This window comes from Solanum lycopersicum, chromosome 9 (assembly GCF_036512215.1).
Source record: "Solanum lycopersicum chromosome 9, SLM_r2.1".
In the NCBI taxonomy this organism is placed as follows: Eukaryota; Viridiplantae; Streptophyta; class Magnoliopsida; order Solanales; family Solanaceae; genus Solanum; species Solanum lycopersicum.
The window spans coordinates 47,446,341-47,472,809 of record NC_090808.1 but is presented as its reverse complement, the minus strand read 5'-3'; the positions used below and the strand labels follow the sequence as shown (position 1 = coordinate 47,472,809).

The following is a 26,469-nucleotide window of genomic DNA, read 5'->3' as shown; positions in this document are numbered from 1 at the left end:
GAGTGCAACAAGTGTACCATCGACTTCGACTCGCCTTCATCTCTAGCCAGTCTCAAGCACATCAGAATTCAGGGTGAGCAGTTAATTCTAACTCGTGTTGGATTCTCTCATTCACGTCTTGATGTCTTAGAATTTCGGACATGGACCATCTTTTGCTTATTTTAGTTTCTTAAACACTCTTAGACTTGGTAATTTTGAAATAGATTTCCTTGATGTGATAACTATAAGATTTTGGGATAATAAGTATTAAACTTTATAAACTTACTTAAATTGGTTACTTAATAACTTTTGGAGCTGCCGCATTATTTTTGTTATTTATAGTTGTACTATTGGTATATGTTGGGGTTCAAACTTGTTGGTTCGCCCACCTAGGGGTGGTAAGTGTGGGTGCCACTCATGACTCGTGTTGGGTCGTGACAGATACCAACCTTCACAATTGGCCAATACTCCTTTGACCTTAAAAAGTTTTCCATCAAAACGCAGAATAGGTGCTTGCATGTTATTTCTCTTTGAAGCCATTAACTTACTATGTATTTCTCCTTTTTATCTTCATAATATAACCTGTGCTCTGATACCGCTGATGGAAAAGTTAGAATCTAGAAATATATATGTAAGTTAAAAAACAGTATAGAGAAAAAGAAAATATTATTGAAGGAGTTGTTTTTGACTGAATGAATTAAAGAGTGCCAATACATATCTTTGTATGCTAAAAAAACTTGAAGCTAAAAATTAGGAACTACAATCCTAAAACTTTAAAGTTGTTCACATTTAAATTACTTGTTAAAGATTAGGACAAACATAATATATAGGCATTTCATTTTCAATATAATTTTTATTACTAAACTAAATTTTTAAAAACTAAAACTTTCTCCATAACCACAATCTTTTAACTGTTACCTCTATATTTTTAAACTTAAAATTCTAAAATTTTACAAAAATAGAAAAAAAAAAAGCTGCTCTTTTTCACTACATCGTATTCCCAATGATCCTCTTCAACCGCAGGTATATTTGTCTCCTTCTTTTTCCTCCTTTATATGAAAAAATGTGTGTTTTTATTAATTAGATATATCAAGAAAAACTTATGAAAAGAGAATATATATATATATATATATATATATATATATATATGAGTTTTTTTTGTATAGATTTTATTTTCTTGAACTTTGAATAAACTAAAAAGAACATTATTAATAAGTATGAAAATTACTTTGTATCCATTCTTAAGTTGTATTTAGTGAATCAAAAGTGATTGTTGCAGTAAACAACTTTCTTAGTTGTCTGGATGAATGTCGAAATTGTTTATCGAAATAGTTAAATATGTCTATGTTGATGTCCCACAACTGTCTTTAGTTGTTCAGTGATAGTAGAAGTTGTCCCAACAACTAGTCCAGTTGTTCGACAATTGTGTTCTGTTATAGGTCAATAGAAGAAGTATAAAACTTTTAAATCTACAAAACATTTCTTACTATTTTTTTATAGTTTTTAAAAAAAGAAATAGGTGTATAAATAGATATTAAATATTAGTGATTTCAAATTTGTTTGATGACTGTCTGACTAGTTGAAATATTGTCATGCCCAACCTATTCCCTAGGTGGGACTGTCACTTGAGAACCATTGCTGGCCCCAAACGAACCCTTGACCAAACTTACATATGCAACGGAAGACTTAAAAACACAAGAATACTCTAAATAAAGAACTTGTGGAATAAACTAAAAATATTTTAAAAGAAACATTCAAATGACCAAAATGGCTACTCAAGTCTCCTAGCAATACACCTAGAATACAAAGCTAATAGACTCATAACTAACTGTCGGACTATCTATAAAGCCTCTAAAACAACTGAAATGGATGTTGGGACAAAACCCACATCATCCTAAAGAACTGAATGTAAGACTGAAAGAAATAAAGGGAGTCATCTGGAATGCAAAGAGGCTCACCAACAAACTCTAAAATGCTCACTTGATCAATGATGCGCTGGATGCCGATCCTAGTTACCTGTGTATGCATCATAACACGATGCAGGCAACCTGACATCAGTACATTGAATGAACGGGCATGCGAGTTGGTATACTAAACATAATATAGGCTTGAAAAGAGTCTTAAAGAAACACTTACCTGGGCTTTACTTAACTCAGATTGTTTCAATATAAAACAATGTAAATAAATGTTTTACAAAGAAAAGATTTAAAACATGATTTTCAACTCCGTATATTTAAAAATACAATCATAACTTTTTAAGTATGCAAAGATACAATATGAACTTTATTTGTATATAAAAATATAAATATTTATGATCTATATAAAAATAAAAAATATTATTTTGGGAGTTTTACTAGACGCAACCATCACGTAAGAACTATTGTGATGATACAACGATTTTTCTAACGCTATCAGAGCATCCAATACCTTGCCAAGGATATTTGATCTAAACTACTAAGTGGATCCACTAATCTATGCTAAAAAACATTAAAGGAATAATCTAAAAAGTATGATCCTTTTTTACCCATGATGACTACATTGTTTATGGCGGATGTGATTTATCTGAACTCTCCCTATATCAATTCTCAATACTACTCTCAAAATATAAAACTAGGTCTTATGTTTAAAACATACTTCTTCCTGTCATTTGAGATAATTTTTCAAAAACATAGCTCAAAGACTATTCAGAAATCAAACTTTCCCCTCTTTCTTGATTATGAAAGCATTTACTCTTTTATTAAAACTAGCTCAAATACTCTTTGGAAATCTCAACCGTTTTTACTTAAATGTAAAAATATTTAAAACTTCTTGGAATACTCAGTTCCCAGATACTGTTTTGAAGAAAATAACTTCAAATTTGAACTCTTTGCTTAACTTGGAAACTGAAGTCTTAGAACAAGTTAAAAGATTTGTGAAAGACTTTTGAAAAACTTTAAGAATTTATCTTGACTTAACGCTTGACTTCTTGACTTGACTCTTAACTTCTTGATTATTCTTGAATTGATGTGTGGATTCAAGGAGTATGATTTGTGATAGGAAATATCTCATGATTTTTAGGAATGATTCTAGATATGAAGAACAAGGTTCTTGAAGAATATTTGATAAGAACGTAAATAGACACCTTGAAATCCTACATTGAAGGTAAATGATCAAGAAAATCATTCCTGAAATTCTTGAAATAGTTTCTTGAAATCTCTATGGCCAATAATTATGATATTCATGACTAAAAATGAAAATCAGATTGTTTTTAACCTTTATTAGTCAAGAAATTCGTGTAGGTTTTTCTTGAAGGTAAAAAAAAAAGAAGAAAAACAACCCTTTTTAATGCTTTCTGCCAGACAATTTGAATAGCGCTGTATAGGTTACTAAAATAGTCATAACTTTTTCCTTAAAAATTGGATAGATGCGAAATTGGCGGCTTTAGAAAGTAAATTCAATTAAATCTAGTTAAATAGTTTATGTCTCATGTAGCTCGTTATATTCTAAGAGATATTGTCGTTTTAATTTTACCAAAGTAGAATCTTACATCAAAACTTAATCGATATGGAAACTTCAAGAACTCATCCAAAATTTAAATCCTTAAATTTCAAGAATGAAATTACGATGAATAAATTTGATTGATGTGTGGGTAAATAAACCAAACACTACGAAAGTTGGCATAACTCGTAGGGATCACCCTTTAACGAAATCCACAAGTGATTCTTGATGAATATTGAACTTTCTTCCCTTTTCTCCTCTTCTCTCCAAGCCTTAGTGTATAATTCATTTTTCTTAACTCACTAAAATCTGACTTTACTCCAATTAAAATTCTAAAAACGAATTAATTTAATTGGGTAAGGAAAAGACCAAACTACTCTTCTAAAATCAGATTTTCAGACTTTGCTTATTCCAATAGTCCAACTCTCAATAGTTATAACACATTCATACAAACTCTAAATTGAACAAACTTGGAAGCGTCGGAAAGGTTATCCCAAGCGCCTTCCAACAATATATGGAAGTACATATAACTTATAATGATTTAGAAGTTATGAGTTTGAAGTTGATAAAACTCAACTTTTCCTAACTTAAACAAATTCCTGATTTTTTTGTTACTTTTAAATATGGCTATTTCTAGTTCTTAGCTTCTTCATAGATATTTCGAATTGCAGATGTTATAAATATTGTGTGATGTCTTAAGGTAGTGTGTCCATCTATAGAATATCATTTGATTTACATGGTGAATGGGTAGTGAATCCTACTTCTTATACTTTACGATTAAAGGATCGAGAAACAGTACCAATAAAGATCAGTGAGAATGTTCCGTATAATGAGTTTGTTGAGATCATAATTTTTAGGTTTGACTTAAATTGTGGTAAAGATGATCTCTCTATTATTTATATTTTTGGATTCATCAAAAAGCAAAAAGGAGCTCCTTCTAGGATAAGGAATGATTCGGATTTATGATTTTTTAATGATCGAAGTAGGTCCATTTTAAGAATATAAAATAGCAAAGGCAACAAATTCAATTGCAAATGATGAAAAATATCATGTTACTATTGATATTTCTATAAGCAAGGATGCTTCTTAGAATTTTATTTCTACACAAGGCAACCACATGGATGATGAAGGCATAGGTTTTTATAAAGGTAAAATTCATGGACAAGAGAGAATTAACTAGATTGTTGAAGCTTGCTTCTGTGAAGAAAGATCAAAGACTCAAATTAGTGAAGAGTTCTAAAGATGTGTGTTGTGCTAGATGTGTAGATCAAAATTATGATTGGTCGTTATGAGTGACAAAAATTTAAAATTGTAAATAATTTGAGATTAAACGACACTGCAACATTCACTCATGTCGAGCACAAGATCTTACAAGTTATCATCCACATGCTTCAGCGGAGGTCCTCGTAAGAATGCATGCTACCTAGTTTCTTGAATGGAAAAGGTCCCTACACAAAAAATATAAAAATTACTGTTCAAGCAGATTTGGGTTGCAATATTAACTACTAGAAGTGTTTAAAAAAAAGCAAAATTGCAAATGATATGATAAGAGGGACATCGAGGTTATGTCCGTATGCATAAGATTGTAAATGAAGGACCAAGACATCATTAAAACTTGATGACAAGGGAATGTTCAAATATTTTTTATATCACATGGATCTTGGATTAGAGGGATTGTTCACATGAAAAAGTCTTTGTTGTTGATGGTACATTTTTAAGAGGTCGTTCTAATGGATTAGTTGTCTTCTGTCGCACGAAAAATCACATTTATCTATTGTATTTTGTGTAGTAAATAATGAGTTTGATACTATATATGAGTATTTTTTTGAGAAACTGTTAGACACTCTCTGATACTTTAAAGTTGTGCTTAATTTCTGATAGACATTCAAGCATCGAAAAAGTGTTATCAAAGTTTAACTCTAAAGCGCACCGCAGATGTTGCACGAGGCATCTCAGTCAGAATGCTCATAAAAATTTTCATTGTGGAGATTTTGTGGGACATTAGTATCATCCAACAAAAATCATACCGGACAGATATGTTTTATGGTCATTTTGAATAAATCAAAATGATTAATGCGGAAGTCGTGGATTATCTTGAAAATGTTGAATTTCTCAAATAGAGTAAATAATATTTTTCAGGAAGCAAGTAAATTTTCTTATTAGTTCAAACACAAATATTGCGGGTTCCAAACAATAATTTTAGTTGCTGAAAAAATTATTATAGTTATTGAGACTATTATATAGTTTTTGAAACAAATTTAAGATTAGTTTAATCAAGTGCAGTTTTGATGGGCATTGGAATAGTTGTTCCAAATTTGAAATCGTTGTTTAAAGTCAATAATACTTTTTAAATTAGTTTGTTGATATTTTTATATTTTTAATATTTGAGGTATGATGTATTGACTTCAAATAGTGTGAAGTCTGTTAATGTATTGTTCAACGAAGAAAGAAAATTTTCCATTACTTTCCTGTTGAATAATATAAATAAAAGATGGTCAGAATTTTTTTATGAGAGATGAATGACATATGCCAAGTTAAAATCCATTTTATATATTAAGTTTAAATCAAAATAATGGATAAAAAGAATCTGGGGAATAAGTTATTGGTTCATCAAATTGATAAAGATACCTTCACCGTCATCACATACAATGGGATCACAATGGTCCATCTTCAAAGCAAAATGTGTTCTTGTCAAGAGTTTGATTTGAAAGAAATACCTAGTCAACACGTTATGACAACACTCATGCATTAATTTAGAAATAAATATGGCAAGATGATTTACAAGTTTTCCTCTGTATTATAAGTTAGAGTTGTATATACTTGCATATAAAGATTCAATTTATCCGTTGCTAGCTGAAGAATTTTAAAATCTTTCTCCAAAATTTTAGTGAGAGTAAATACCTCCACATGAAATTAAAACTATGCGTAAAGAAAGCGGATGAAACATGTATCTTTATATAGGATAAGGCGTTTCAAAAAAGAGAAACAAATGTTGATTATGTAAAAAAAAATTGGCCACAAAAAAACCAGATCTCTTACCAGATCAAATGAAGTTACATAAACAAGTAATGATGTAGTTTTATTATTTTTATCGTATTTATAACATGTACTTAATGATACGATTATTAGTTCAAAAACATTATACATCTCAACAACTTCTAATTTTTATAACAGAAGCTTCTAATTTTTATATCATCAATTTTTAAAGTTGTTGGGCAATTGTACCAGTTGAATGGCCAAGTCCTTCAAACAACTGAATTAGTTGTCCAACGATATTAAAGAGTTATCCAACGATATTGGAGAGTTATCTAACAACTTTGCATAATCGTTTAATAATAATTGAAGATTAATTTAGTCATTTTGTAAATGATTATGTATAAAATAAGTTATTTAATAATAGTTGAAGATTTATTTAGTCATTTTGTAAACTTTTGAGTATAAACTAAATCGTTCAATAATAAACGAAGATTGATCTAGTTATTTTATGAATTATTAATCATGAACGAAGTTGTTTTATAAAAGTTGAAGATCGATATTAAGTATAAACAAAGTCTTTTAATAATAACCACAGGTCGATCTAGTAATTTTGTGAATTATTAAGTGTAAATTAAGTTGTTAAAAATAACTTGCAATCGATCTAGTAATTATTTGAATTATTAAGTATAAACTTAGTCCTTTAATAATAACTGAACATCAACTTAGTAATTTTATGAATTATTAAGAATAAACTAAGTCGTTTAATAATAATTGAAGATCAATTTAGTCAATTTGTGAATTATTATGTATTAACTACGTCGTTTAACAATACCTGAACATCAATCTAGTCATTTTGTGAATTATAAACTCTAAACTTAGTCGTTTAATAATAATTGAACATCGATATAGTGATTTTGTGAATATTAAGTATAAACTAAATCGTTTAATAATAGCCAAAGATTAATTTAATTATTGTGAAGAAATAAGTATAAATTAAATCGTTTAATAACAACCGAAGATCGATTTAGTCATTTTTTAAATTATCAAATATAAAGTAAGTCATTCTGAAACATCTCAGATTCTAGATAAACTAAGATTAAGGTAAGAAAAACAAGAACGATTAAATTTGGAAATAAGTAAGGAAATCTTGAAAATTTCAGATTTCAAAAGAAAGTTTCATAATTCCTACCTCATGAAGAATTTGGGTGAGTTCTATATATGTATGGATCTCATTGGAAAAACTTTCTAACTACACCATGTTTCCAAATTTCTGAGGTCGTATGAGTGATATATGACCTTGGTAAGATAGGTTTATGAGTAGTGAAAGTTCCAAAACCAGATTTAGTAAGGGTGTTTTAGTCTTTTCCTCAAGTTAATTAATTATTTTGTTTTGAAGTAATATGTTGGGGTCTAAACTGATCTCATTCAGTTTATGTACATAGAAATTAGACTAGGGTTTTGAAAGCAAGAAGAAAGGAGGATAAGGTAGAAGAAGACGCAAGAACACTAAGTTTAGCTTCGTAGATTTTCGTCAAGAGTGATCCCCAACAACGTATGTGAGCTCTTTTGTGTTGGGTTACTTCACACAAATACCAATTTCAATCAAAACAATCAAGTTCATGAATTAACTCATGTTAGAGGTTTTAATCTTGAAAGAAAGTTTCACATTCTTCTTGATTAGATTGTTATTGATCGTTGTTAGTTGTAATGCATGTTTTAAGACAGAATTCAGCTCTATATCGTTGGGTAATAATTCAATAAGGGATCCAAAGTGTTTTTGGTGGATTCAATTGGAGTTTGGGATGGTTTAGAGATGAAAAATGAAGAAGAAAGTCGAACAACCCGTTGAGGGGATGCTGGGGCGCCGCGCCTCCAAAGCCCCTCAAGACAGAGTCTGTCCGTTAGGCTTTGGCGCTTCATGCCTTAGGAAAGTCTCTATCCGCCAGGATATGGCACTCCGCCCTTCTCAGAGCGCTATGATCCCTCGGAGACCTCGTTTTTTCCCTATGTTTTCATACTAGTTCCTAAGCGATGTACCCCTAATTCCTAGTTATTTCCAATATTCTAAGGTATGTCTAAGCATCATGAAATCATCCATAAACATGAGATCATGATCCTTCAAATTCATAATCCAATTCAAGGAAAGATAAGATCAAAGTCAAGGAAGCTAGGATCCAAGTCTAGAAATTAAGAAGCAAGTCAAAGTAAAGTTATTAAGGTTTCTTAAGACTTTCACAAACATTTTCTCTTTGTTTTAAAGACATAAAGTTCATGTCAATGAAGATTAAAGATTTGAGTTCATTTGTCAATAGATATGAGGGAACTAAGTATTCCCTAAGAGTTAAGTTTCAAGTAAGCAAAGAGTATCAAATTGAGTTTACTTCTCAAGAGTTATAAGGGAACTAAGTAGTGCCTAAGAGTCTAAAGAATGTTTTCAAACTTTTGAGAAGGAAGGAAAGCTAGAAGGCTTCAGTTTACGAGGAAAGAATCTCCCCAAGAAGGATTCGTCGAACCAAGCCCAACTTGGATGTGGTGCATCCTAGAAGCAAGCCAAGCTTTTAGATGAGCGCAGATATGGATGATAGTTGGGACAACTGACAACCCCCATAAACCATGTCAGCCACCATGGGTAGAAAATGGTCATACTTTTTATATGATTCCTTTTCACAGTTTACTAGTTGATCCATTAGGCAGTGCAAGTCCTGTACCTTTGGACGGGTATAGGATGCGCTGGCATCATGCGGAATACCATTATATCATCACTGTAGATCTTAAGTGATAGTTGTCGGTTAGAGAATCTTCCACAGAAAAAATATATTCATATATACATCAGTCATTGTATTTTATACATAGCAATATTGTATTTTATATACATCTCACACATAATTGTGTCCTTGTATATATATATATATATATATATATATATATATATATATATATATATATATATATACTCAGAGGTTTAAGCATGTTATTGGTCAGCATTTCTGTATATTGCATTTTTTAACTACGTATATTGAATAAGAGTTAGTCGATCATTAGTTGAGCGAATCCAATGTAAATATTCATTCTTACTCCCTTTCAAGCCTATGTTTTGTTTAGCCTTCGAACTCGCATACTGGTATATTCAATTTACTAATGCCAATTGACCTGCATCATTTTATGATGCAGACACCAGTACCCCGGAGTAGTTTCCACCTCTTCATTGATCCTGATTGAGATTCATGGTTTTTGGTGAGCCTCTTTACAAACCTTGGAGAACATCTTCTTCATTTCTATATTAGCTTCGCTTTTAGGATGTTGTGAGGTATGTCTCAACATCCCTATATAGACAATTTAGTTGCTTCGTAGACTATAGTATTTCGGTTTAGAGTTATATTCAGTTATTAAGATTGAAGTGCAATTTGGCCAAAGTTATGGCATGACGTATTTCCCTTTATTTATGTTTTCACGCATGTCAAAGTTGAGGTTTGTCTTCGCTGATTTAAGTAGTCAGGCCAAGGGTTCGCTTGAGGGCCAGCAATGGTCTTCGAATGCCGGTGGTATAGGCTCGGGGCGTGACAAACATGGTATCAGAGCACAGAGTTCAAGAATCCATAGAGTAATATTGAGGAACAAGAGGTTCCAAATGCACTAGAGGTACAACCTCAAGGAGAGGTTACCAATGTTGAATTTCTAGAAGCTATCCGGATTTTGAGTAATTATGTGCCTAACTAAGTCGGGCAGCAGAGAGGAGCTCGATAGGAAGGGGCAGATACTTTGAAAATTCGTGAGTTCCTTAGGATGAATCCCCCTAGTTTCACTGGATCAAACACTACTGCAGATATAGAGAACTTCATCAAGGATTTGAAAATGTGTATGAGGTAATGCATATGGTCGACGCGGAGAGGGTTGAATTGGCTGCATATCAACTGAAAGGTATGGGTAGAACATGGTTCAATCAATCGAAGAATGGTAGGGCTAAGGATGCACCACATCCAAGTTGGGCTTTCTTCGAGGAAGCCTTCTTGCGGAGATTCTTTCCTCGTGAACTGAAGGAATCCAAGGAGAGGGAGTTCCGTACTCTGAAACAGGACTCCATAAGTGTTCATTAATATGGGTTAAAGTTCAACCAGCTATCTCGCTATGCTACGGAGATGGTGAAATACATGAGGAGCAGAATGAGTTTGTTCGTTGCAGGTTTGGGTTGTGCTTCAAGTAAGGAATAAAGGGCTTCCATGTTCATAGGGGACATGTACATATCCAAACTGATGGTATATGTTAAACGAAGTTGAAGAAGAAAAGGTGAAGGATAGAGAAGAGTACTAAAACAAGAAAGCCAAGACCAGAAATGAGTCTGGCCAACAGAAAGGTGGTTCAAGATGACCACAATTCTAGAAACTAAAGGGGCATGCAACATCATATGCAAGTGCACCTGCACCTAGAAAGTGAGTATAGTTGCCAGAATTCACAGCACTTTAAGGCTAGGCCAATTCAATCTCAATGTAGTGTGGTGCAAGGAGGTACTAAGCCTTCTGTCTTCGCCAAGTGTGGTAGGAATCACTCTGGAAACTGTCGCGAAGGTTTCACGGGTTGTTTCAAGTATGGTCAAGAGGGTAACTTCATGAGAGTGTGTCCCAAGGCAAGCATAGTGGTTGGAATCCAAGCAGTAGGGCCCAATCTTCATTAGTTCCTCCACCAAATCGAGTTGAACTTAGGGGAGCTTCTTCTGGTACAACGAAGGAAAAAAACTGCTTGTATGCTTTTAATAATTGCCATGAACAAGAAAATTCTCCAGATGTTGTCATTGGTATGATTCGAGTCTTTGACTTTAGTGCTTATGAATTATTAGACCCAAGAGCTAGTTTATCTTTTGTAACCCCTTATGTCTTTATGAAATACCAAGACAGATTATGTGTACCTCAGGTGGATGGTCTTTGATAGAGGATTTTGGAGGAGGCTCATAGATCAAGATATTCCATTCATCCAGGTTCTACCAAAATGTACTGTGATTTAAGAGAGGTATATTGGTAGGAAAGCATGAAGAAAGACATTGCTGAACTTGTTGCAAAACATTCAAATTTTCTGCAAGTGAAAGAATAACATCAAAGGCCTGGAGGTTTAGCTCAAAAATATAGAGATTTTGAAATGCAAGTGGAAGATTATTAATACAGACTTCATTAGAGGTTTGCCAAGATCGCGAAGGCAACATGATTCCATTTGGGTGATTGTCGTTAAAATGACAAAGTCAACTCATTTCTCTCCAGTCAAGACTACCTATTTGGCTGAGGATTATGCTAGGTTGTACCTTCCGGAAGTGGTAAGACTTCATGGAGTCCCGATCTCCATTATTCAGATAGAGGTGCACAATTTACTGCACAATTCATGAAATATTTCCAGAAAGGTTTGTGTTCTAAGGTGAATTTGAGCACTTTTGTTCATCCTCAGATGGATGGAAAAGCAGAACGTACTATCTATACCTTAGAAGATATGTTGAGAGCTTGTGTGATCGACTTCAAGGGAAATTGGGATGATCATCTATCACTCATTGAGTTCGCCTACAACAATAGTTCTCATTCGAACATCCAAATGGACCCATATGAAGCCCTTCATGGAAAAAGATGAAGATATCCTATCGGGTGGTTCGAAGATGGAGAAGCTAGGTTTATAGGACCTGATTTAGTCCACCAAGCTATGGAGAAGGTGAGAGTGATTCAACAAAGGTTGAAGACTGAACAAAGTCACTAAAAGTCTTACACGGATGTTAGAAGAAGGCCATTAGAGTTTGAGGTAGATGATTGGGTGTATCTTAAGGTTTCACCTATGAAAGGGGTTATCAGATTTGGTTAGAATGGGAAACTTAGTCCCCGATATATTGGACCTTATAGAATCTCCAAGAGAGTGGGCAATGTGGCTTATGAGTTGGAGCTACCACAAGAGTTAGAAGTGGTTCATCCGGTATTCCATATTTCTATGTTGAAGAAGTTTCTTGGGGATCCTTCACTGATAATACCAACAGAGAATGTAGGGATTAAGGATAACATGTCCTATGAAGAAGTTCCGGTTCAAATTTTGGATCTTCAGATTTGCAAGTTGAGGACAAAGGAAGTTTCTTTGGTCAAGGTCCTTTGAAAGAACCAATTTGTTAAAGAAGCGACTTAGGAAGATGAGGAGGATATGAAGAAGAGGTATCCACATCTCTTTGAATCCAGAGAGAATGTAGATAAAGGTAGTAAACTCTCTTACTAGCACTTTGTAAGATTATGTATAAACATGTAATTTCTTGCTTTTGTGGTTGAGTACTGAAATGATATTACTATGCTTAGCTTAGAGAAAGAATTCTCATTCGAGGACGAATGTTCCCAAGAGGGATATATTGAAACATATAGAATTCTAGATAAGCTAAGGGTACGCTAGGGAAAAAAAAGAAAGATGAAATTTGGAAATAAGTAAGGAAATCTAAAAAATTCAAGATGTCAAAAGTATGTTTTGGGTCATTTTAAAAAGGTCATAACTCGCAAGACCATGAATAATTTGTATGTGTTATTTCTATGAATGAAATCTTGTTGGAAGATCTTTCCAACGATGCCAAGTTTGTGAATTTCCGAGGTCATATGAGTGAAATATGACCTTTGGAAGATTGGCTATTAAGTAGTGAAAGTTCCAAAACCGGATTTAGTAAGGGTGTTTTGGTCTTTTCCTCAAGTAAATTAATTTTTTATTTTGAATTAATATGTTGGGATCTAAACTAATCTCATTCAATTTACTTATTTAGAAAAATATATTAGGGTTTTAAATGCAAGAAGAAAAAAGGAGGAGGAAGAAGAAAGACGCAAGAACACCAAGTTTAGCGTCGTGGATTTTCGTTGGGGTGATCCCTAACAAGGTATGTGGGATATTTTGTTGTAGGGTACATCAACCGCACACCAATTTCATTTAAAACCATCGAGTTCATGAATTAACTTATGTTGGAGGTTGAAATCTTGAAAGAAAGTTTCACATTCTCGTTGACTGGATTGTTGTTGATTGTTGCTAGTTGTAATCCATGTTTTAAAATTGATTTCGGGTCTAAATCATTGGGTAAAAAGTTAATTAGGGATCCTTAGTGTTTAGGGAGAAATCCATGAGATTTTGGGAAGATTTAGAAAAGAAAAACGAAGAAGAAAGTTGAAAAACCAGTTGGGGGGATGCTGTGGCGCCTCCTCCAAAGCCCCTTAGGACAGAGTCTGTACGTTAGGCTCTGGCACACCGCGCCTCTCAGAGCACTTGAGGACAGCCTCTGTCGGTCAGGCTATGGCGCTCCGCCTCTCAGAGCGCCAGGACCCCTTGAAGACCTCGTTATTTCCCTATCTTTTTGTACTAGTTCCTAAGTGATGTACACTTAATTCATAATTGTTTCCAACACTCTAAGGTACATCTAAAATCACTACATCATCCATAAACATAAGATCAGGATCCTTGAATCCATAATCATATTCAAGGAAAGTTAAGATCAAAGTCAAGGAAGCTAGGAGCCAAGTCTATAAGATAAGAAGCAAGTCAAAGTGAAGTTAAAAAGTATTTTAAAGTATTTCACAAACATTTTCACTTTGTTTTAAAAACTTAACATTCAAGTCAAGAAAGAGTAAAGAGTTAAGTTCATTTCTCAATGGCTATCAGAAAACTAAGTATTCCCTAAGAGTTATGTTTCAAGTAAGCAAAGACTATCAAGTTGAGTTTAATTCTCAATAGTTATAAGTCAACTAAGTAGTCCCTAAGAGTCTAAAGAAAATGTTTCCAAACCTTTGAGAAAGAAGGGAAGCTAGACTTCCACAAAGCCTATGACTAGATTTAAAAGAAGGAAGAGGAAACTATGAATTCCAACATAGCTTTTTAAAAGCTAAGTTTTGAACAGTAATCTCAAACAAAAAAATCAATATATTTTTAAACATAAGAGCCACTATATTTTTGGGAGTATCATTCAGCACCGATTTGGGAAAGAGTTCAGAGAACTGGCAATCCCCATAAACCATGTTAGCCACCATGGATAGAAAAGGGTCATACTTTTTAGATGATACCTTTTCATAGTTTACTAATGGATCCATTAGGCAGTTCAAGTCCTTTACCTTTTGCTGAGTATAGAATGTGTTGGCAGCGTGCAGTAGACAACTCTTTCATCAGTGTAGCTATTAAGTGATGGTTGTTGGTTAGAAAATCTCCCACATGAAAAACATATTTCTATATATATATATAAGTCATTGTATTTTATAAACAACAATATTATATATATATACTGAGAGGTTTAAGCATGTTTTGAGTCAACATCTTTATATTGCATTTATTTTTAACTCTGTATATTGAATAAGAGTTAGTAGATAATCAGTTGAGCAGAGCCAAGGTAAGTATTCATTCTTATTCCCTTTTAAGCCTAAGTTTTGTCTAGTCTTCCAACTCGCATACCCATACATTCAATGAACTGATGCTAGTTGACCTGTGTCATTTTCTGATGCAGACGCAGGTACCCAGGTTCAGCACGCAGTGCTTTGTTGATCCATATTGAGCTTCTAAGTTTGTGGTGCGCCTCCTTGCATGATGGAGGACATCCTCTTCATTTCTATATTAGCTTAGCTTCTGGGTATACTATTAACCATGCGTTTTGATATAGTATTAGTATTGAACAATTGTTTATTTATTTATTCAATTCAATAAAGTGTTACATTAAATAGATCAATTGTCATATATATGTACTTAACTTATATAGTAGATGATTTGGTGTATAGTGTTTAAGCTTATACACAGAAGATTAAATCATCAGTTCTTATAAGTTAAAATTTATTATTCACAATCATAGATGGAAATTTGGACAAAATCATCAGAAAGATTGTAGCACGAGATTAAATGTAATTTATCTTGATTATGAGAATGACATAGTTCTAACTTCTCGTGCTAGTGCATTTGGTATGTATTGAACGGGACTAAGCAGAGATAATTGTTATAGACTGACTGATAAAAACATATTCTCTAAACTATTAAATGTACTTATAAACTAAATCTCGATATAACGATTATGATCTGTATATATTATTTATCATTTTGATTTATTAAAAGGTGATATTCTGAGATGGGTCAATATGCCTTGTAGATTGGATGATAATAATATATATTTGTGAAATCATTAGTTAGTTGATGGAATCCATGTCTCAGTATAGAGATTAATGATACACCTTTTATGAGAAGCTTGTAAGTTTTTATGTGTAAACCCGGCCGGTAGTTTTATGAATCTGGAACATGAAATAAGTTAAGCATTGCTCTAAAAGAAGTTAATCATTGAATTAAATTCGTCAGTAATTTAATTTATTGATTAGTATCGATAATCTTTACATGGGGAATCAAATAAGTGTTTAGTGGTGAATTTCGAAATAAATAAAGGAGATCAATTACGAATTTTAGTGGAATGATTTTTAATTTATTATGGTAAGAATAATTCAAATTAATTATTTAGAATTATTTCCATAATACGAAGCCAGAGTATTAAAATTTGTGGTCCCTCCAGTACCCAATTTAACTAGAACTCAGAATCCTATTTTCTATTAGAAGATGGAAAAGTAGCGTTTGTTTTTCTTTTAAAAGGAAGAAACGTGTGTTTCAAGTTCTTGAAGAAAAAGGATTTGCTTTTCTTCTCCTCGTTGGACTAGGAAGACATCTCTATGAATAGGGATTCTTCTAACCTATATTGGATTGAGTATTCTATACAATACTTGCCCACCCAAGTATTGAGGGAGTTCAATTGTTGATTGGGATCACTGTAGAAGACTATAGAGTTGGATTTGGATTTAGTTCAAGATATTTGCACACGCTTCAAGAGGTAATCCTGAGTTAATTTTTAGCATACTTTGTATGTGATGACTATTTGTGGTTGTTGTTTATATTCATACAAGATGTATGATTCTGGAATGCTTCAGCTATGTATTTTATTTTCCAACAACTGAATCAAGAGCCATACTTGCATCTTTATACATAACCTAAAATATGCATATGTTAAATTATATGTCTGATTCTTGATTGTGAATTTTGTTTTATCACTAAAAGAAAAGAACGGATAAAAACTTGATTTGATTTATTTTTGTTAAATGCATACGGTAATAGTTACTTATGAAAATTGATTTATAAGATTTGATAATATTTTCATATTTTCATGCACGGTGTTCCTTCGATGGATAATTTTAAAAGAAATTTTGATATCTGCACCGATCAATTTTTTTGTGTTGTCTTGTGGCAGCACTTATGTACAATTTTGTATTCATATTATGTGGCTGACTGTTTTAATATAAAAAATAAAAAAAAATTAAATTACGGAAAATTTGGGTGTAAATTAATTTTTTTGGCTCACGTGTTTTAATATAGAAAGAAACTTTTGATTTTGTACAAATAAAATAAAATAGTATGGTTGTTGTTTTATTGTTCATATTATTGGTAGCCATAATTTTTTTTAAATCAAGAGGTGTATTATTGAATATATATATGATATGGTACATGGAATGTATTGAAGATTTGGTGTGCGCATATTTTCTTTCTGAAATTTTTTTTTTGTATAAAATTTGGAAAAAAAAATGGTGATGAGTAAATTTTTTACAAAGATTAAATATTAATGATGTTATTAAGTTTATGTGTTGGCTTAGACCTTCCTCCTCATTGGATGAAATTAATACAAGTCATTACGTATTTAATCTCTAATTTGATAATTTGTATTAACTCTCCTAAACTGAGTAATATATAATTGGATCAATGCAACTAGAGGATTTTCACTTGACTTAAAGTAACAGTAGACTCTCCAACTGAATTAGGTCTGTATAAGTTTATGTAGTGAATAATCGGTCATGATATATGTATATTGTCTGAATAGTTCTCCAATCCCAACAATTGGCTATTTAAGATGCATGAATGTATATGTATATCATGAGTTTGAATGTAAATATTCAATGTTATATGACTATGTTATTGATCTATTGTAACTATTTCTTTAATCTCAGATTCAACATGTCTCCTTTTAATCCCATTAGTACTATTTTGGGTCAATACAAACTAAAGGGTTCTAACTATGTTGACTGGAGGAGAAATCTTGACATTGTGTTAACTGCTGAAGAATATAAGTTTGTGCTTCATGAGGAATGTCTATTGAAACAAAATGATCAGTCTAGTGATGAGGATAAGTTAGCTTATCAGAAATGGCGCAAAGGTGTTGAGATGGCGCGATGTTACATTATGGCTTCAATGTCAAATGTTTTTCAACATCAACATCAAGCTATGTTGTCTGCTTTTGATATTCTGGAGAATCTCAAACAAATGTTTGGAGACCAGGGTCGATCAGCTAAGAAGACTGCCATGAGAACTCTCATAAACACTAAGATGGTTGAAGGCACCCCTGTAAGAGACCATGTTCTTAAGATGATAGGTCTTCTGAATGAACTACAGGTTATGGGGGCTGAAATCGACAATGACTCACAAGTTGAGATGATATTGCAGTTTCTGCCTGATAGTTTTCAACAATTTTGCGTAAATTATAATTTGAATAAGACGAGTCTATCTTTGGCACAATTGTTGAATGAGCTACAGGCGGCAGAGACCGTTGTCAAAAAACATGCACCATCAATGGCACTTAATGTTGAGAAAGGTTCTACTTCTTAACTGCAAGGTGGACAGAAGAAGAAAAAGGCTCACAAAGCTAAGGCAACTGCACCTCTAACTGGGGGAGTGAAAAAGTATAAGGGTAAGTGTTTTCATTGCAAAATGTCAGGTAATTGGAAGGCACATTGTCCAGATTACTTAGCCAAGAAGAAAAACAAACCAGGTAACTCACTTTAACTTCATAGTGTGTAGATTCAGGAGCTACTGATCATATCTGCACTACTATGCAGGGGTTTCAAGAAACGTGCAAGCTGATTAGACGTGAAGTTAGCGTTTTTCAAGCTGATGGCTTTGCAGCTCACGTTTAAGCATTAGGAAATATTACTTTTTCGTTTGATAGTGTTAGATTTTTAATCTTAAAAGACGTTCTATATGCACCTGCTGTTAGAAGAAATTTGATTTCAGTTTCCAAATATTTGAGAGATGGTTATGGTAGTTTTTGTGATAACGGTTGTGTTATTAGTTATAATAAACATCTTGTCTCTGCTGGTACATTAATTGATGGTCTTTTTATTATTAATGTATATCGAGAACTGCAACAAATCGTAGAATTGAATAATGTTAACCTTTCAAGTAAAAGAAAATGTTCTTCTGATTTTAATGAGACTTATCTATGGCACTTGCGGCTATGTCATATAAATCTAGATAGGATTTCAAGGTTGGTTCATGATGGACCTTTAGGTTCATTAAAAGTGGAGGCACTACCAACATGTGAATCTTGTTTAGAAGGAAAAATGACTAAGAGACCTTTTCACTCAAAAGGAAATAGAGCCAATGATAAACAAGAGTTAATTCATTCTGATTTGTGTGGCCCAATTAACATTCAAGCTAGAGGTGGGTATGAGTCCTTCGTGACCTTCATTGATGACTACTAAAAATATGGATATATATATTTGTTGCGCCGTAAGTCTGAATGCTTTGAGAAATTCAAAGAGTTTAAGGCTGAAACAGAGAAACGAAATGGAATATATATAAAGTCATTGTGATCTGATCGTGGTGGTGAATACCTCTCTAATAATTTTATTAGTTACTTATCAGAACAAGGAATTACATCTCAAATGTCTGCACCTAGAACGCCACAACAAAATAGTGTAGCAGAAAGAAGAAATAGAACTCTTTTAGAAATGGTTAGATCAATGATCAGTTTCTCTGATTTGCCGCATTTGTTTTGGGGATATGCCATAGAAACTGCAAATTACATTCTGAACTTAGTTCCTTCTAAATCTTTTCCTTTGACACCCATTGAATTGTGGACTTGGCATAAACCTAGTTTGAGACATATTCGGGTTTGGGGATGTCCAATATATGTATTAAAAGGGAAGGCAGAAAAATTGGAACCTAAAACAGAAGTATGTGTTTTTATTTGATACCCTAAAGGAACGAAAGGTGGTATGTTTTATAATCCTAAAGAAAAGAAGGTTATCGTGACTACCAATGCCATGTTTCTGGAAATGGATTTTTTAACAAACCATATTCCTAGAAGTAATCTAGTTTTACAGGAATTGAGCAAAGAGAAAAAAAATCAATCTACTGAAAATAATGAAAACCAAATTCAGACCCCACATGTTAGAGTAACATACCATTGCATTATAATAGTGGGAGAGATGTTAACAAACATAAAATTCTGCAAGTACAAGATCTTTAAAATTCATTGCATCAAGGTAGTGGGAGTAAGAGTGAGCAGATTGTATTAGAGCAAGAAGTTATTGATATCTCCGCACCGTAAGATACTGAAGATAACATGGAAACTCAACATCCTAAAAATGATGTGGTTCCACCACAAGATCATAATAATACAAATATCTCTGAACCTGCCCCTGCAACTGTAGTGTCTCGTCGTAGTGGGAGAGTGATAAGAAAACCACTTCGGTATGCACTCTTGGGAGAGTCTTTTGACAGAATCCCTGAAGATTCGAATACCAAACCTGTGAATTACGAATAAGCACTACAAGATAAAGATGCATAGAAATGGATTGTTTCTATGAAATAAGAAATGAAGTCTATGTACTCTAACAAAGTCTGGGATCTTGTAGAACCACGTGTAGATGGATTTAAACACATTGGATGCAAGTGGATATATAAGAAAAAGAGAGGAGTAGATGGACAAGTGCAAACTTACAAAGCTAGACTTGTTGCAAAAGGGTTTACTCAGAAAGAAGGGATCGACTATGAGGAAACTTTTTCGCCAGTAGTCATGCTTATGTCTATTAGAATTATCTTATCCATTGCTTCTCATCATGATTATGAAATTTGGCAAATGGATGTCAAGACAACTTTCTTTAATGGATGTCTTGATGAAAGCATATTTATGCGACAACCAGATGGTTTCATAGAAAAGGGAAAAGAACACATGTTGTGCAAGCTTAAAAGATCTATTTATGGATTAAAGCAAGCTTCTATGGCATGGAACACTTTTTTCGACCATACAGTCAAGTCTTTTGGTTTTGAGCAATGTCTTGATGATTCTTGTGTTTACATAAAGTGGAATGGTGATAAAGTGGTGTTTTTGGTATTATATGTAGATGATATCTTACTCATAGGAAATAATGTGGGCTTGATGAATTCAATTAAGAAATGGTTGTCCACAAACATTGATATGAAGGATTTGGGAGAAGCTGCTCACATCCTTGGGATCAAGGTTCTGCGTGATCGCAAGAAAAGGATGTTAGGTTTATCTCAAGCTCTTTATATTGATACAATTCTTACCAGGTTTAGCATGCACGATTCCAAGAAAGGTTTTCTTCCTTTTAGACATGGAATTTCTTTATCTAAGGATCAATGTCCTAAGACAGATGAGGAAACAGAAAGCATTAAGACAGTTCCTTATGCATCAGCGGTAGGAAGTCTCATGTATGCCATGTTATGCACTAGACGTGACATTTGTTTTGTCGTAGGCATGGTTAGCAGATATCAGTCTAATCCTGGACGAGAACATTGGACAGCAGTTAAGCATATAATCAAGTACCTGAAAAGGACTAGGGATTACATGCTAGTCTATCATTCAGATGAGTTGGTGCACATAGGGTACACAGACTCAGATTTCCAGTCTTATATGGAATCTAGAAAGTCGACCTCAGGAAATGTGTTTACTTTGGGAGGTGGAGCCATTGTTTGGAGAAGCATCAAGCAAACATGTGTTGCTGATTCTACCATGGAAGCCGAATATGTAGCAGCTTGTGAAGCAGCTAAGGAGGCAATGTGGCTCAGAAACGTTCTGAAAGACTTGGCGGTTGTTCCTGCAATAGAAATGCCACTTACAATGTTTTGTGATAATATTGGAGCGGTTGCAAATTCAAAGGAACCACGAAGACATAAGAAGGCAAAACACATTGAGCGAAAATACCATTTGATTAGAGACATAGTACAGAGAGGGGATGTGATGGTGGCGAAGATTGCATCAGAGAACAATTTTGTAGACCCTTTCACAAAAGCTTTACCGCAAAAGTCTTTTGATAGACATGTTGAAGGAATAGGTGTTAGAGTTGTAGGTGCATGGTTATGAGGCTAAGTGGGAGATTGTTAGGATATACTATTAAACATGCATTTTGATATAGTATTAATATTGAACAATTGTTTATTTATTTATTCAATTCAATAAAGTGTTACATTTAATAGATCAATTGTCATATATGTGTCCTTAACTTATATAGTAGATGATTTGGTGCATAGAGTTTAAGATTATACAAAGAAGATTAAATCATCAATTCTTATAAGTTAAAATTTATAGTTCACAATCATAGATGGAAATTTGGACAATATAATCAGAAAGATTGTAGCACAAGATTAAATGTAATTTATCTTGATTATGAGAATGGCATAGTTCTAAAATCTCGTGCTAGTGCATTTGATATGTATTGAACGGGACCAAGCAGAGATAGTTGTTTTAGACTGACTTAAAAAAAACATATTCTTTAAACTATTAAATGTACTTATATTCTTAATCTTGATATAATGATTATGATCTATATATATTATTTATCATTTTGATTTATTAAAAGGTGAGACTCTGAGATGGGTCAATATGCCTTGTAGATTGGATGATAATAATATATATTGGTGAAATAATTAGTTAGCTGATGGAATCCATCTTTCAGTATAGAGATTGATGATACACCTTTTATGAGAAGCTTGTAAGTTTTCATTTGTAAACCCGGCCGGTAGATTTATGAATCTTGCACATCAAATAAGTTGAGTATTGCTCTAAAAGAAGTTAATCATTGAATTAAATTCGTCAGTATTTTATTTATTGATTAGTATCGGTAATCTTAACATGGGGAATCAAATAAGTGTTAAGTGGTAAATTTCGAAATAAATAGAGGAGTTCAATTACAAATTTTAGTGGAATGATTTGTAATTTATTATGGCAAGAATAATTTAAATTAATTATTTAGAATTATTTCCATAATAGGAAGCCTCAGTAATAAATTATGTGGTCCCTCTAGTGCCCAATTTAACTAGAACTCAGAATCCTATTTTCTAGTAGAAGATGGAAAAGTAGCGAGTGTTTTTCTTTTAAAAGGAAGAAATCTGTGTTTCAAGTTCTTGAAGAAAAAGGATTTGCTTTTCTTCTCCTCTTTTGACTAGCAAGACATCTCTATAAATAGGGATTCTTCTAACCTATATTGGATTGAGTATTCTATACAATACTTGCCCACCCAAGTATTGAGGGAGTTCAATTGTTGATTGGGATCACTGTAGAAGACTATAGAGCTGGAGTTGGATTTACTTCAAGATATCTGCACACGCTTCAAGAGGTAATCCTGAGTTAATTTTCAGAATATTTTGTATGTGATGACTATTTGTGGTTGTTGTTTATATTCATGCAAGATGTATGATTCTGGAATGCTTCCGCTGTGTATGCTATTTTCCAACAATCCCTGCCTACATAGTTTATAGGCTTCGTAGACTATAATGTTTCAGTTTGGAGTTGTTTTCAGGTATTAAAACTCAAGTTCCATTTGACCAAACTTATGACATGACGTATTTCCCTTTATTTATGCTTTTACTCGTGTCAAAGTTGAGGTCTGTCTTCCGCTGATTAAAGTAGCCAGGCTAAGGGTTCTTTTGTGGGCCAGCAATGATCTTCAAGTGTCTGTCCCACCCAAGGTGTAGGCTCGGGGCATGACATAGTAAATATCAATTTAGTCAATTCGTGAATTATTAAGTATAAGCTAAGTATAACAACTAAGAAATTTACAGGAATAGCTGAAGCAGTTGTACGTACAACTAAAAATTGCACAGAACAACTAAGAGTTATACAAACGACTTAACAATTGCAACGAACAACTGATGGAATCGTACAATCAACTAAATAGTTACACGTAACAATTTAAAGAGATGTTTATCTCAAACAATGTGAGCGCCTCATGTATTGGTAGAGCACTATCCCCTAAACTCTTATCACTAAAATTCTTGTATTGATCTTACAAGGTGTTGTAGAAATTCAGATTCAAAATTAGATATGTTTGGTTATAGTGCCTAGAAAACAAATATATATCTTGCGCATAAGAGATAATCTCATCAATATGCTAAAAAAAATTTGACAGACAATTTATTATCAACAATTAATTAAATAAATTGAAAATTAGTAATATTTACCTTTCAATCAAATAAAAAATATGGATCAACCATGTCCACCGAGTCTTGATGATTGAATTTTCAAGCAAATACATTTTTCTTTCTCTTTCTTCTTGTTACTGAAAAAGTTAAAAGCATTTATTTTCTGCACATCAAGAGATTTGTAAAAATTCACTTCCAATATGTTCTTCTTTGCATATTTTACCTTGGTCAACCTTCTTTTTAATGCAGTAGTGTAAGGAGACGTTCTTACATAGATCGAATATATAGTCCTCTTTGATTTCTATCCATAAAATTTTGTTGACAAGGATCTTACTTCATTCAAAAATATTTCATACTTATCACCACATGTCTCCCATATACAACAACACTCAACATCAGAGGCATCACATTTGGATTTTTTATCCCACCCGAAGATCTTCTACCCTACCTAGATCAACTTGATATGACTCACATAACATCCCCAAAAGATCTATAAGTATCTAAAGCAATTTGACCATCACTGTACCTCTCAACACCATAATCTTTTGCAACAATATTTTCTCCACCAGTGATACAAAGATCCTTTTCACTATATATATATAGTTTCATAATTCTTACAAGTGGCAATTTCTTTTTTTAAAACATCAATTTTTGTATCAATCTGACGCCATCAACTTTTAAAAAATAAAATATATCCTAAAACGTTACTTTGGAATACACTTATACTAGTTTTATAAAATTTTAGAAAAACATATTATTTTGTGCGGTTAGAAACTTTCTAAAATCAAGAAATTGATCTCCAAAGTTGATTCCCGCATTGTTTTTAGAATTATAAGACCCAAATAGGTGCAAGTGAGTGTTAAATTTATATGTATAATTGTCAATGATTTTGACATAATGTGGAGAGGATTCAATACCTTCTTCTTTTTCATCTGATTGCTCGCTTTAGCTTTAATCACTTTTTTCTTTTTCACTAGATTTATCTCTATCACTTTCATTATTTTCCTCTTTACTTAATTTATCTCCATCACTCTCATCATCTTTCCTTTTTCGCTTGAATTTTTGTAGCTACTTTCATTATATTTTCACCTAATAGGTTATTGCTGCTCCTACTGCTTTTTTCCATCTCATTAGATTGTTTGTTTCTATTTTCATCACTTTTTTCTTCTCCTAATAGGTCACAACAACTCATACTACTTTTAAATGTTTCAGTACCACTTCTTTTAGCACCAGTTAAGCTCTTAGCTTTTTCTCTAGCATCTGGATTGGATGAAGATGTCCCAATTCGATTCCTCTTATATTGATGCATTATACCTATACTAAAATAGTTTTTTAAAAAATGAATAATATAGAATTAACTTAATAGTATTGATTGAAAAACTTTAGTTGCATCACCTTAAAAATCAATAATAATATTATTTATCCTACAAATAATCGATTGATCAACAACTAAACACAGTTGTCCAATAACTGCCTTAGTTGTTCGACCAACTTTTCTAGTCGTCCGGCAACTACATGCAGTTGTTGGACCATTTTGTATTTAATGGTATGCCTAATTATTCCTATAAACAACTTTAATAGTTGTCAAGACAAAAAAAAAGTTATTGGCTGAAAAAACTAAATCGAATTCACTAATTTCATTAACAAAATAACTTTATACAGACTAAAGAACTCGTTTGAGTTAAGTTCAACTCTTAAAAAAATAAATTCATAACAAAAAAATGAAAAAAAATATTACAAATAAATGACAATGCTTTTTTTCCTTATGAAACTCTAGTTTTAATAATTTGAAATAGAAATGAGAAGAAAATTTACCTTGTAAGATCAGAAAGAAAACACAATAAACGCGGACAAGCACAAAAGTATATATGGTAAAAGTAATGGAAATAAAATGAGAAAATAACGTCACAAAGAATTTTACGTGTAAACCCTTCTGAATAAGGGAAAAAACCACGGGCCAAGAGGAGCAACTGATATTACTATAGTAAGGAATTTTACACTGTGTAGTCACGAATACAACACTCAATGTGACTACTACACACTCAAAAGGAACAACACTCTTTTGGTTTCCCTCTTACTAAAATATCACTCACACTCTATTTTTCTTCACAGACTATTTTCTTATATAGTCTATGGAATATCTCACTTTGCTCTCAAAATGGTTTTCCTCTCAAACTTGGTGTGTTCTACAAATGAGCAAGAATGCTCTATTTAAGAAGGATAAAACCATACCTATGTCACTAATGACATATGTAAACATAGCAAAGTCAAAAATGGTTGCAAATCTTACCAATTTTCCAACTACCAAATCTTTTCTTTTCAACTCCAATTACTATTCCTTTTTAACAATTGCTTGTACCAATTGAATAGCTAAAGTTGACTAAAACAATGGGATTGATTCAACAAATCACCCCTTCCATTCAGCAAAAAGTTTGAATATTTTTTTCAAAACATTCGTCCCTTCGTTCTCCTTATCGTCTATTTGTGGTTGACTAAAAGGGAGCTCTTAAAAAACTAATGGGTATATACAATTTAGTCTTAAAGTTACTATAAAAAATTTAAAAATACTATTCTAAATCTTTAAATTTTTTTAAAATTATAAGTTTATGTTATTAAATTGCAACATCTCGTAACTTGAAGAAAATAAGAATAAGGATTTTTGGAAAAAAATAGGGAAATCTTGAAAAATTTCTATGTTTTCAAAGTGACTTTTGGTCATTTTCTAACGGCCATAATTCCCAACTTAGGAAAAGTTAGTGTTAGTGTTTATATGATTAGATATACCTTGGGAAGATCATTCCAACAACGCCAAGTTTGCGAATTTTAAATGTTGTA

General features: G+C 32.7%; 1 long non-coding RNA gene across 2 annotated transcripts; it reads right to left on the bottom strand.

Moving 5' to 3' along the window:
• Positions 1-1,683: 1,683 nt before the first annotated feature.
• On the bottom strand, positions 1,684-25,798 carry LOC138338232 (uncharacterized). Of its 2 annotated transcripts, XR_011211674.1 has the most exons (4): positions 23,674-25,798; positions 6,085-6,173; positions 4,829-4,904; positions 1,684-1,995 (listed from the first exon to the last, which is right to left on the bottom strand). It is a non-coding gene; the product is annotated as an uncharacterized lncRNA (long non-coding RNA). The 2 variants fall into 2 exon arrangements; XR_011211673.1 differs by lacking the exon at positions 1,684-1,995 and having other exon boundaries at positions 4,492-4,904.
• Between the last annotated feature and the right edge of the window lie 671 nt (positions 25,799-26,469).